This window comes from Alosa sapidissima, chromosome 7, assembly GCF_018492685.1.
Source record: "Alosa sapidissima isolate fAloSap1 chromosome 7, fAloSap1.pri, whole genome shotgun sequence".
Classification (NCBI taxonomy): Eukaryota; Metazoa; Chordata; class Actinopteri; order Clupeiformes; family Clupeidae; genus Alosa; species Alosa sapidissima.
In genome coordinates this window covers 2,329,199-2,342,753 of record NC_055963.1, presented here as the reverse complement: position 1 = coordinate 2,342,753, position 13,555 = coordinate 2,329,199, and the positions used below count along the sequence as shown (strand labels likewise).

At 39.6% G+C, this 13,555-nt stretch overlaps 1 protein-coding gene and 2 long non-coding RNA genes across 3 annotated transcripts in view; 2 read left to right on the top strand and 1 right to left on the bottom strand.

The window, feature by feature from the left end:
• The window catches only part of LOC121713297 (tumor necrosis factor receptor superfamily member 14-like), a 29,760-nt gene that overhangs the window by 3,066 nt on the left and 13,139 nt on the right, over positions 1-13,555 (top strand). The gene's annotated exons all lie outside the window — the stretch shown is intronic.
• Positions 1-13,555, bottom strand: part of LOC121713306 — a 70,960-nt gene that overhangs the window by 45,998 nt on the left and 11,407 nt on the right. The window lies entirely within an intron of this gene.
• On the top strand, positions 3,551-13,469 carry LOC121713311. The gene is made up of 2 exons (XR_006032789.1): positions 3,551-3,802; positions 13,190-13,469. It is a non-coding gene; the product is annotated as an uncharacterized LOC121713311 (long non-coding RNA).

Below are 13,555 nucleotides of genomic sequence, written 5' to 3'. Positions count from 1 at the left end.
GTGTTATATCCTCTGCATAGCCTAGCCTACAATATGGAAAAGGTTTTGTATGGGTAAAAAATCTTCTAGCCTATGCCAGTTGGCCATAAAGCATGTAGCCTACTGAATTCAGTGACTAAGCATGCTAAATTCGACATCCAAATCTAACGTTAGCTTTAAGATACTGTATGATTTCATAACTTAGCTTAGTTTAGTCTCTTCAATGCAGCCTACTATGTTGTGATAAGACCTTAGCAGAGTTCACTTCAATGCAGCAGTTTTGAGCAAATTTGCGCAGCATGGTCACGATGCTAAGCGGATTTAATAGCAATTTAGCCAGACGTCTTCTATGCAATGCTTCAACAATCGTGAATGTTTTGTTAAATGCACATGCAGAGGAGTGGCAGCGGGCTACGAGAGAGAGCGGGGCGGGGCAAGGAAAGGCTGCGTGCGTAAAAAGCGCAGGTCAATGACAATGCAAGGATTTGACCTTATATTTAATTTAAATTCAATTAAATTAAACATAGAATATTCATCTGTGGTGGCCGATTTTTATTTCGTGGCGCCCCGCCACAGATTAGTCAATGTATGGGAAACACTGGAATTGGGAGAGATTAGGCTAAGCTACCGTTTACTGTGGGATAGAGTACCATCATCTGACCTGTATTTCTTTGAGTATTATTCAGTTACACAAACATTATTTAATTATAAATGTATTCTTACATCTTCAGAAATCTGCACACATGCATCAGCTGGATCTGCCCACATTCAATGATGACAGCTTCCATTAATAATGACAGAATCAGCTTGATATTTATACCGGGCTGGATTTTCACGTTTACGGTGTTTCTGTTTCACAATAACCTAATCCAGTGTTTCCCAACCTTTTTTCCTTGCCTGTGTCTAAGACAAGCCAGGGCCCCCTACCTAAACTCCTATCTGCATAAACACACAAAAAGAATAAAGTGATTAATTACAAACTTATAAGTTCAGAGCTCAGAGGAAATACATAGCTACGTACATGAATTTAAATGTGAAACAAAAATATGTTTTTTATGGATATTGGATATTTGGATTATACCGAATTTTGATTATCCAATTGGGTGTGTTATTAGGATTTTATACATTTAATGTGTGCAAATATAATTTTGGTAACCTTACAATAGGGCTGTCAATCTTTTTCCATAACCCAATTCGAATTTCATTCATTATTATGTTTAAGAATCAAATTATATTTGAATATTTAATGCTCAAATGTTGGCTATTATTAATATTTACGATGCATCTCTATACACTGTATAAACTGGCTTATGCATTGCCAATGCCACTATAAACGCGTGGTTGACTTGTTATGTTGAACAAAAGCTCAGTCTACCAACGATATCTGTGCAACTTGAGTGGTTTCAATTTCTTTTGCGCAGACGTGCGCACACACACTGAATGAACGCCCATACCACTACCACTTTATTGAATGCTTCTATGTTTGATGACGCCAAATTAGCAAGTATTTCCTGATTGGGAAATGCACCGGACATAGCCAAGAGGAGGGAGGCAAAATCCTAATTGTTGCCTGCTTTATTCCTCGTCCTTGGACTGTTTACCTACCTAGCTTGTTAGGGTGTAGCGTTATCAGATCAGCACTCAGGCTGCTCGCTGCTACCTATTCTGCAGATTACGGCATTGTTAGGCTAACTGTTATTTTTCCGTTTTCTGATAGAAATCCAAAAACATTCCACACATCGCTGATATGGTCAGGAGTGGTGATCTCCGTGGGTGCATCGCTTCTGCCATATTTAGATTGTGCATTAGACGTGACAAAAGCATTTTGTTTTCACCCAAAACACCACATTCGAGTAGTAATTTCCAAATTCGAATAGTATTGATTTTTTAAATATTCGATTTATATCCGACTTCAGAAATTCGTTCCAACAGCCCTACCTTACAACCTCAGACCAGGCAACATTGTGCGGACCCCCTGTAATCTCTGGTGACCCCTAGTGGGTTCCAGGTTGGGAACCACTGACCTAATCAAACCGTTTTAATGGGCATATCCCACTATTTTATTGTTCAAATCGTCAGCAAAGAGTAAACTGTTTAACCATATTGTTTCAAAATTAACAATTGGCTAATAGTCTATAAACAAGGCAACTGACTAACTCTTGCAATGCATGCTGGGAAGCAAATAAAGCCAACAATTTGCAAAATGACCACTTAAATGATGACTTTTGGTGGATTTTGTGGAAAGAAAGGACAGATTGAGATTTACAAATATGACATAACCATCGACATATCGAAAAAAGATGGCAATTATAAAGCATGATTATCACATCACAGCATGAACTGTGTGATTTGACTGAGGGGCCTCATTCAGATATCAGGGGTGAATAACATAGCCCATAGTATATGATTGAGGGGCCCAATTAAGACATATCACATAACCCGTGTGAGAGACCCCGTATATCAGTCCTCCTACATGATTATTGAGACAGATCAGGATCCAGAGTTGGGAATTTGGTCACTTTCTCTTCCGTTGTGAGGGGTTAGGGTCTGCAGTGACATGGCTGCTCGTATTATTATTATAATGCTGAATGCCCTGGCCTAAAGTGTCCATTGAAAATTAAAATATGGACGGTGCAGATGAGATAACATCAAAATGTCCGCTAGATATTAGCTTAACTGATCTGCTCCTTCCAGAAAAACAGAAAAAGTATTTGGTGGCTGTAAGACTGTTGCACAGTTTTGAAAACGAACATTAAGGGTTGTTTTAGGACATGTTTGAGCATGCCTGTTGGCAGCCACTCTGAGTAGTCAAAGGCGATTCAAAACGAGTCACAAAAGTCGAGACAGGACCAATCTTCAAAATTTCGGTGTCCACCACTCTAGTTCATCCAAAACAAACCAGACAAGGGACTCAAAGTGCTAAATACCGGATTTTTCCTTTAATACCTCTGCAATCATGGCAATGTTAGACATTGTCGTTGGTGGAACAAATGTGCCCCATTGACCCAAGCGACTTGAACGCCTTCAGCTCCTGCAACGTGTATGCAGCTGTATGAACAAGACAGTTAGGCTATAAATATCGGGGTAAGTTACAGCTGACAATAATTGGATCTATTAGATATGGGTCCACAATGATCAAGCTTATCTTCTCTTGATATTGACGCGATGAAGCCATTAGGCTACTGTGCTCTGCTCAGCTCAACTCAAATCTATGCACCTGTAGGCGGATGTCATGTCAACATGGCCGTGGTGGTGTTTGTGGATAAGCCCTATTAAGACCTCATTAAGACCAGGTTTATTTTAAGGGAACATTCCCCGGATGTCGCGTGTTTGCTGGGATGACATTAGCAATTGAAATTGGGAAAAACAGCAGACATTTGTACAAAAGAATTGCTACTGTATTTTAAGATGGGGAGAGTTTGAACAAACAGTTTTGAGAATTTCAATTCTGAGAAGTCATAAGACACATATGTTTTAATAACCTGGGTTCATTTTCTATTTCCTGTAAATAATGTAATTTCTCAAATTGAATTGAAATACCGACCTCTTACAACCGACCGCTACAAACGCTTAAGGAGGAGGGACTAACTAATACTAACAATTTCACTTTCAGTGCGCTCTGACATTGGAGGTGACATTGGAGTGTGTCTCTGTATTGTTTTATTATACTTATATTATTTATATATTTAATACACATAGCAGTGCTATTATAGACAGGACGACTGGAATGTCGTATCTTCATGTCGTTTCTTTATCTGGATTAAATCTCTGACGCTATTGTCGCCAACCAACAAACTCAATTTAACGAAGCGTAGGCTACGAGGTAAGTAAGACCTTACTTTCTTACCTCGTTGCTGTCATTGTCAGTGGACGACGGTGTTTTATTATTTACACTGAGCAAACGATCAAGAATCATGTCCTCTGCCTGCATCGTTCTCGCTCACAAACAACATTCTTGCGCCATATTACAATGTTGTAATGTCGCTTGTGGCTTTTGCAAATGTTTCCTCACTACTGATAACATCTTAGAAATAATTTCACCTGCTTTTCACATTCCAGTTTGGTGAATGGTAAGTTTCACAGCAAGTTTAAATTCAAAACTGGGAGAGAAACGTTTAGGCTATTCCTTGTGGTGTTAGTTGGGGGATTCCATGTAGGCTAAGTCACATGCAATTGTCCATACCCAAACCAACCAGCCCTTATCACATGAGACATGACAGAACTGGATGTGTAATACATTACTGTGTGACTCTCAGTAGCGAGGCGTAGGGAAAATTTCCGCGATCCCGTGAAAAGATAGGCTTACTCAGCAGTACGGTGTTCATTTTAGGACATCCTCAGACTCAGGTGTCAGACTCAGAAAAACATCGGTCATCTTCAGACAAAACAGCCTGAGCGTCAGAAAAACCTCTGTCATCTTAAAACAAAACTGCATCAGCGTCAGAAAAACTTCTGTCATCTTCAGACAAAACTGCCTCAGCGTCAGAAAAACCAGACTCAGGTGTCAGACTCAGAAAAACATCTGTCATTTTCAGACAAAACTCCCTCAGCTTCAGAAAAACTTCTGTCATCTTCAGACAAAACTGCCTCAGCGTAAGAAAAACCTCTGTCATCCTTAGATAAAACTGCTTCAAACCAAACTGCCTCAGAAAAAGTGGAGTCAGGTCTCAGAAAAAACGCTGTCAGAAAAAGTGGAGTCAGGTCTCAGAAAAAACGCTGTCAGAAAAAGTGGAGTCAGGTCTCAGAAAATCAGGTCTCAGAAAAAACGCTGTCAGAAAAACGAGTCAGACGAAAAAGTCTCAAATGAAAAGTTATTGTGGGGACAGAAGAAGACGACGGATACAGAACGGTGAGTTTAATATTATGCTTAATACGTTATTCTGTCACTGGCAGGGTAGGAATTTCACGGCGGCCACGACGGCCGTGGTAGCCCCTTGCGTTGGCCGTGAAGCCCCTTTGAAAATCATAGGTTTACAGGCCACGGTGGCCTTGGTGCCCCCTTCTTTCAATATTCTGCTTTGTGTCCTACTAATAGCGATTTTTATTTAGCCTGCGGCCTGTCAAAATAATCTTAGCATTCACAGCGCAAATTAATTTAGTCTTTTACGCAGTGGAGAAAGTGACATCGCAAGAAAGTGCGTCCAAATTCACCCATTCTTCTCAGTTGAACTACTCGCGAAGTAGCCTATTCATCACACAGACATCACAAGTGATGTCACATGAAAGCGCTTTTTCTCAGCTTTTAAACGATGTTAGCCGATAATTGCTGTGTTGAACGGTTCGCGAGAAAAGTAAATAATATAATTCAATTTAATCATACATTCTACTGAAGGTTTTGCGTCCATGATCTCCCTACCCATTCATCTCGGTGGAATACTTTACGAACCCTTCTTTTAACACATGACAAACCACATATCAGAATAAACAGCAGACCTTACCGAACATAAAGGTGTAAAGCAGTCCCCTGTACAGTTAGCCGTTCCAGAGTAATCCAGTTTTGAATTTGCAGTAAATTTCGACATGCATTGATGTCTCCAAATTTGGGCTTTAAGTTTTACAATGTGTTTAAATTGTTCCACACGATTTCATAACGGGCCAAATACAAAATAAATGTTACAAATATCGCCTAAATATTGGTAAATCAGAGGACAGCTGACTAAGAGTTTATGAAAGTAGCCTGATCACAAAATGCTAAGCATGCATCTAGGCTATGAGTTTCTTAAAGATGAGCTGTGCTTAAATTTAAATTGTTCAATACATGATTTCATAGCAGGCCAAATATAAAATAAATGTTATATATAGCCTAGATATCTGTTTTTATTAGATGATCAGATGATTCACACTTATATGTAATATGTCATGTTTCATGTTTTTGTTATGTTTCATACAATGATGCAGGTCTACTGCAGTGAATAGGCTAAATACAACTTTGATCATTTTTATAGCCTACTACTGTATAGTTAACTTTGGCCTTGGTGCCCATGTGGCCTTTGTGCCCCCCACCAAATATGCCCAACTGAAGGCCAAGTGGCCTTGCCCCCAGAATGGTGAAATTCCAAGCCTGGTCACTGGCATGTTATATTTGGTGCTTGGTTAGATGTAGAAATTATAAGTAAAGGTAGAAAGTGATCCAATGGTATACACATTGTAGGAAATCCATGGATGTAACTTAGCTAACCTCACTTCGCTAGTAACATTAGCAGCTGCTGTAAGGCACATTCCGGAGTAAGCTACATACTACATACAGCAAAATAATTTGTTTTTCGTAGGATTACGGTACATTCAATGAGCTAGGGAAAAGTGGGTTAAACATTTTTCCACCACGAAAGTCCAGAACGACACCTGGACCATTATTTCTTACTTTTGCTAACCGTTTCCCAGTTGTACACTACCTACCAGTAAGAAACCTGCATCATTATCATCACATCATTATTCCCAAACCCCCATAAAGACAAATGTGCTATGTCATGATGTAATACCATATAATACCATTATGATAATACATGAAATAGCAGGTACCAACAACAAGGCACATTTCTCTAAATAAGTTAAGATAACATCTCATATCAAATGAATTCAACAACGCTGCAGTTATTGTCCCCTGGGGATTACATTTCAAGTACCTGTCTATCTTTATGTCTGTCTATTATTGTTGTGCAATGACAATGACAACTGCTAACGTTTTATAATGGTATTATATGGTATTACATCATGGCATAGCACATTTGTCTTTATTTAATACTTAATACTTTTCTGAGACCTGATTTTCTGAGACCTGACTCCACTTTTTCTGACAGCGTTTTTTCTGAGACCTGACTCCACTTTTTCTGACAGCGTTTTTTCTGAGACCTGACTCCTTAGAGATGTTTTTCTGAGGCAGTTTGGTTTGAAGCAGTTTTATCTGAGGATGACAGAGGTTTTTCTTACGCTGAGGCAGTTTTGTCTGAAGATGACAGAGGTTTTTCTGACGCTGATGCAGTTTTGTCTGAAGATGACAGAGGTTTTTCTGACGCTGAGGCAGTTTTGTCTGAAGATGACCGATGTTTTTCTGAGTCTGACACCTGAGTCTGGTTTTTCTGACGCTGAGGCAGTTTTGTCTGAAGATGACAGAGGTTTTTCTGACGCTGATGCAGTTTTGTCTGAAGATGACAGAGGTTTTTCTGACGCTGAGGCAGTTTTGTCTGAAGATGACCGATGTTTTTCTGAGTCTGACACCTGAGTCTGAGGATGTCCTAAAATGAACACCGTACAGCAGCCGCTGAGTAAGCCTTCCTGGTGCACTTACACAACCATGACACAGTGGCAAAGGCTGTTCAAGGCTGTTCAAGGGAGATCTACTGCCGGATTACACTATTTGTCACTTTGACCCAAGGGTGTTTTTCTGCATTAAAGGGAAACTTGGCAGGATTAGCTATATTTCCCCCTCTGCTGGAGAAGTTGTGCCCTATGCTATTTCAAACTGTGGAAAAAGGTAATGATAAAGCACAAGAATTTGTTTACAAGCTAGCAAAACGGTTAGCATAAGTTCGGCAGAACAATGTGGATGTTACACATAGCCAACCTGTCAACACTCCCGTTTTCCCCGGGTTTCTCCCGTATTTCAAGGTCATCTCCCAGCACCCTCACGTTTTGTTATTTCTCCCGGAAAACTCCCGTAATTTGCATGGCCATCAAACTTCATTTTAGAATCATTGATCCATTCAGGTTGCCAGAGTTGCAAGGTTGGTTTTCCGCCTGGGGACACTAGGGGTAGTGGGGAAAGTCACCATTTTCACGGGAACAGTATGGAGCTAAATTTGTCTCAATAATATTTGAATATGCGCAGAGGGGATCCACAAATATTTCTTGATTTGCATGTGTGTTTTGATATCTACAAATATTTTTTTTTTTACAAATATAGATGTGCATTTGTAAATAAAATGCCATTTGTAAAACTGAAAATTTCATTTGTGGACTGGATTAGAAAGTGTCTAATCTACTGGATTAGAAAGTGTCAGCAGGCTACTTGTGGATCTGGGTGGCTTCTCTGCGCAAATTTTGTCTCAAAAATACGTGATCCACAAATGCTGATCCACAAATGCGAAAACGAAAACTGTGTGTGCTGGTGATCCACAAATGCAAAATTAGATTTCACAAAGGCAATTTTCAGTTTTACAAATGCCATTTCATTTACAAATACACATCTACAATTGTGAAAACCAATTTACAAGTTACAAATATTATTTTTTTTATTTGTGGATGTCAAAACACGAATGCAAGTCAAGAAATATTTGTGGATGTCGCCATCTACTGGATTGCGATTTCTGTGTGCCGGTGAAATAAAGTAGGCCTATTTACGTGTGGGTTTGTGTGACTTTCATGTGAAGAACGTCTCAAAAATACGTAACTTTGGAAAGCGAAGAATGCGTGTGCTGGTGATCCACAAATGCAGACTCACATTTCACAAATGAAATTTTCGGTTTTACAAATGGCATTTTATTTACAAATGCACATCTATATTTGTAAAAATCAATATACGAGTTACAAAATTGATTTTTTTATTTGTAGATATCAAAACACACATGCAAATCAAGAAATATTTGTGGATCCCCCTCTGCGCATATACAAATATTATTGAGACAAATTTAGCTCCATAGAACAGGTCGTTTAACCATCCAAATGATTTCTAAACGGGTTTAAGTTGCAAACAGAGTTTTTAAAAACTCCGGGCTGATCGTTTTTTTGGGAAAACTCCATTTGTTCGTTTGCGTCTAAAGAGGTACAAACAGAGATTTATGTGACGAGGCAGAGATTTTTAGTCAGTTCAGAAGAGAAAGAGGAAGTGATTCGTTGCTGTTGTTGGTATTTTCGGGATTCTGATTGGCTAACGTGGGATTGAGCTTTTCCGATCAGAATCCAAAAATAATGCAGTGGAAATGCATGGATTCCAGTTGCTTACCTGTTCATTCGTACTCGTCGCTCGACTTATCGTGACTAAATTCAAGATGGCGGTGAACAGTACATTTCCTGAAGGTACTCTCTGCATAAATCGTCTTTTAAATAAACTACCAGTGCTTTTTCAAAGTTCTCAATGTCTTGTTTTAAATGCCAGGGCCCTCGGAAGTGTACCAATGAAGTGTGGAGCTACTTTGAGCTTCATAAATGGTGTAAAACAGTGATTTATTTTCATGGCTAAACCGATGCCCGAGGCAACCCCATGCATTGAAAACCTGTTGATAGCATCGGCTAACTAGCACCAGATTTCGGAGTGCAGGGGACAAGCCGAGATGAGCTATGAGACATACGTTCACACTTGGTATCATGTTTCAACACAGTTTAGGTCAATATCCCACCGAACTTCTCCTTTAAGCTCACTTGGGTGGCTTCTTCGGGACGGGGGTGAGACATGATGTCTTCCACAGTGTTGAAACTCGTCCGAGACGGAAGCTCAGGTTGAAAATGTGCTTCAGTGGCTCCCCAGTTCAGCAGCACAGACCTTGAGCAGCCTTGGACACAGTCTGTCAGGCCCGGCTGCCTCCCTAGGGCGAAGTTCGACAGCGCAGCAAGAATGAACAAAACTGTAAACCGATTAAATAAAATGTTTTATTCACAATAACAGTGATTTGTCGTCTGGCTTCCCTTGGCTTCTGGGAGAAAACGTCAATGGTGACTGTGATTTTTTACAGTCTGTCTGTCACTTCTTGGATATCTACTGTGATCTGCCAGAGCAGTGACAGGGTTATTTTAAATGTGCCATCACTTTCAGGCAAATTAGTCACCCAAATATTGCTTGCTTACTCCATGTTATTTGTCACTTTACTTTAGCCCTTGTGTGTTGTCCTGTCCTGGAACAGTAAGTTCCAAGAATAATGTTGTTTGTATAAACAGCAAATATGAGTATCTTCATCTTCACTAAGTGTGGGTACCATTGTGACTCTTTGTGAAGTGAAATAGTTCTTAAAATAACGTTTATTTTGAATTCTCCAGAGATCTAGGATCTCCACACTTTCACTTTATACCCTACCACTAGACTAGCTGTTCCTGTTGGGCACCAGTTTGAAATCACAGCATGCCCTACATACAGTCCTCTCTAAGTTTTGCCGACACAAGAAATTGCTATAAACTTGATCTTTCTTCACAACTCTTGCCAGCAGACGTAGACAGGTCAAAGAAGATTTTTTTTTCAAATATCTTTCTCTTCTCGTATGATTTAAAAACCAAAAGGAATCTGAGCCTGATACTTCTACTTTGCTTTTCACCAAGTTTGGCTTTTGCAAGCACAAGGACGGCCTATGAACTAGATAAAGAAGTGAAAATAAGTGTTCTCTCTAGTCATGTCAAAACCAAAAGCAGTCTTGTGTCTGTCTTGCTTTTCCAACTAATATGACCCCAAACAGGTTAAATATTGTGTAAATAGGGCTGTAATGATATGCATATTGGAACCGAAATCGCAACACTCATATCCGTTCCTATCCAAAAATAGATAAATAAATCATAATTTCATAGCTCTTGTAGTTTTTATTGTAGAGATATGCTTGCATTGCAACTTTACCAAACAATATAGAATTAGGCTACCTTAAACCCCCTCTCCTTGCCTCTCTCTCTCTCTGTCTTGCTCAATGGACATGTCCCTCAGCAATACACATTTAATCCAAATAAAACATTCACAATCGTGAAAGCAAGGATGCATAAAAGACGACTAGCTAAATTGTTATTAAATCCGGTTTGCATCATTAGCACGCTGCACAAATTTGTTTAAAACTCTTGGAGCCCTAACATGACATCTAAAACACATGGCTACTGGTGAAAAGTTTAAAGACATTTCATGGGTTGTCCAGCCCACATTGGGTGTGGTGTAGTTATGAAACGTTATCAAATGTCCGGCGCTTAACACAAGAAGGTGGACCTTATGTTTCTTAATCAGTCATGGGTGTGTTTTGGGAGTAACATCATTTAAACCAATGAGAATGACATCTGTCATTCCCTTTAACAGCGAGCAACGCAACTTTAAACAGAGCATCTGTATTTTGATAGGCGCATTTGAAGAAATCTGCTTGCACGTGAGACCGTAGGGAACAGTTATTCCACTAAACCATGCTTTACTAAAACCTAGCAGAGTATAGCCTACACACATTTGCACTCATCTATTTTTGAACTTATTGGCAAAGTGAAACTAACTTCACCATGGTGTCAGTCAACGACAAAACAGTTACACACAGTTAATTACTGTCACTATTGACTGACAATGGGTTACCATCGAAAACATAGCAACAGTTAGCCCAGTATTGTTTGAATGACTGAATAAAAAATGTTTATCCTGCAGAGGAGTTGCTTACATCTCGTGACAGTGCGTCTTCAGCTGTGTTTCATAGCAACTGGCACCCATGTTAACTGGCTGCGTTGATGACGTTTCACGATTGATGACGTGTCTTTGACAGATGCGGCTGCTTGCAGATTTGTCACTTTCTGATATAAACTAGAGACGAACACAAATATGCATGACACGTTTAAAGGTCAAAATTGTCTGCAGTACTACATGCACTGGACCAAGAATATGCCACCCAAAAAGCAAACACCTTAATAGCATAAATTAACTCCACGTGGGCATCGACCACTAATAAGTTGAACTGCTTGCTTGATAATCAGATGTCTACCTGCTTGCGCCAGGTTAGAAATTTACTTACGATTAAAAGAAGTCAGCTACTGTTATTATCATTGTAACAAGTTAACAAAGCTAATCATGGTATCTGGCTACCGTGTTATCTTGCTACAGTTGCCCAAGCCATTTATTAGCCTAGGCCTTCAAAATATCATGGTTAAGTTTTCACTGAGGTTAGGCTGTGGCGCCCCTAAGTGTCTGTTCATGAAACACAGGCATTAACGCAATGCAATGGGCAGGAGTCTATAACGTGTCCATATTTTACACAAAATTTGTGCACAGGGAGAGTCCAAACTCTTAGGCTTATAAGCTATTAACATTAATGTTGCTTAAATGGGTTTTATGTTTTTTGATTCTTTATTTCTAAATTCGTCAATTGGTGCTTCTCCTGTGGTGCAACGGGTTAATGCCTACACATTTTCATATCACACTAGTCGACATGGGGTTCAATTCTCGCCCATCGCAGTTTTTTTGTAATCATTATATATTTATTTTTAGACCAGCAATGCTTTCTCATTTTAGGCTACAGATAGACTAGTTGGCCACAGAGAGCCTGACCAGCAGTCAGTGAAACGTTTGAAAACTTAACCATGATACTTTAAAGATCTACTGGCTTGGCAACTGTAGCAAGATAACACGGTAGGGAGCCATATACCAGGATCAGCCGTGTTAACTTGCTACAATCATAATAACATATATCAGCTGATAAATGGTATAAGTCAAGTAAATTTCACTATGATCTGTCAGCTGGTTCGTAGCGCAATTAGGTCGATGAATGGTTTTCATGAAGGCAGTTTCATTTAGGAGGCAGGTTCGATACCCATGTGGAGTTATTATTAGGCTATTTAGGTATTTATTTTTTTGGTGGCATATTCATGGTCCAGTGCATGTAGCGTACTACAGACAATTTTGACATTTAAATATGTCATGCACATTTGTATTTGTTCGTCTCCAGTTTCCATCAGAAAGTGACAAATCTGCAAGCGGCCACATCTGTCAAAGAAACGTCATCACTCATGAAACGTCACCAATGCAGTCAATATCATATTAATATAATATATTAATATCTTATAATATTACATGCAATTTATTTGTGTATGCATATTCAGTGTTCAAATCAGTCCAGTTTATACAGGTTTTCAAATATTGTAATTCTCTACCAAATTAGTGAAATGTTATTTAATAAAATGTCTAGTTTAGTGCTGCCCTGCCCACCCTCCAGGCTCTGTAAACCTCAGAAACCAGGAAGAGGCAAAAAACTCACCCCAGTGAAATCTCCTCTAGGGCTCCAGCACAGTCTGAGCCGGCACTGACCCCTGGACACAACATCGTCCAAATCCCTCCCCTTAGCAGAGCTCTATATGCCAGAGTCATCAGACATGAGAACAGTTTCTTCCCACCCATAGTCACACTATGCTATCCTCCCTATTCTTTATCACACACCTTAGGCCATTCAAACTGTATTCCCTTGCTTCAATATTATATTAAATACCTAATAATGTTCATTTGCACTGATTTGCACTCTTTATTTATACAGTATGATAGTGTACATGATCTGTATGTCTATCCCAGTTTCAGGCCGAGTTTGGAGAGGAAGCAGAGCTAGCTGCTGATTGGCTTACACCAAGGGCCCGGTGTAGGTCAACCTTTTAAATCTATGCCAGTGTTCTCTCTCTCTCTCGACCCTGATGCTGGCCCTCCGTTTGGTGCCTGCCTCATCGCAGGCCAGATGCTGGCTGGGGCTTTTTGATTGTGCTTGCGTTTTTCTTTATTTTCCTTAGTTTGTAGATCTGCAACGTTTTGTACATATATTCTATTATTGTAAATAAATTATTCATTGTTGTACCGCAAACCTCTCGTGTGTCCTCCCGTCTTTGTCCAGTTTATGAGCCAGACTGTGACACCTAAAGGACTGAAACCCAATTCCTTGAATGTGCC